This window comes from Plasmodium inui (genome assembly GCF_000524495.1).
Source record: "Plasmodium inui San Antonio 1 unplaced genomic scaffold supercont1.113, whole genome shotgun sequence".
In the NCBI taxonomy this organism is placed as follows: Eukaryota; Apicomplexa; class Aconoidasida; order Haemosporida; family Plasmodiidae; genus Plasmodium; species Plasmodium inui.
In genome coordinates this window covers 25,929-26,429 of record NW_008481947.1, presented here as the reverse complement: position 1 = coordinate 26,429, position 501 = coordinate 25,929, and positions in this window count along the sequence as shown.

Below are 501 nucleotides of genomic sequence, written 5' to 3'. Positions count from 1 at the left end.
AAAAAGATAAGCACGTTGCTGAAGATATTAGGAAACAGAGGATTGTGATAAAAAAGAATAACATCTAATAAATACAACATATCCACAAGGAAACAGCCGAGCATGTGATATATGAGACGACTGATAACACGTCAGGAACAGGATTCCATAAAGAAAAACGGGGGGTGCATAACCACGAAGTGTGTGTACTTACAGATGAAGAAGTAGACATGGAAATGTCCATACCGCTCTTCATGATGCTTCTGCATGAATGCAAAGAACAATAGAATTCACAAGACGTGAAATTGTATCTGGGTGACCACATAGGAAACTGTTTGAACGAGCAAAATATGGAAGCGTCCTCAAATATAGAAGATACACACAGAATTTTTCTGGGAATGTCAAAAAGAAAAAAAAACCGGTGAGTAGAACCCACAAAGATTTACATGCCTCATATAAGAGGAGACAGACGAACAATAATACAGAGGCACTCACCATGATGATAATCAAGTAGCTGGAGTA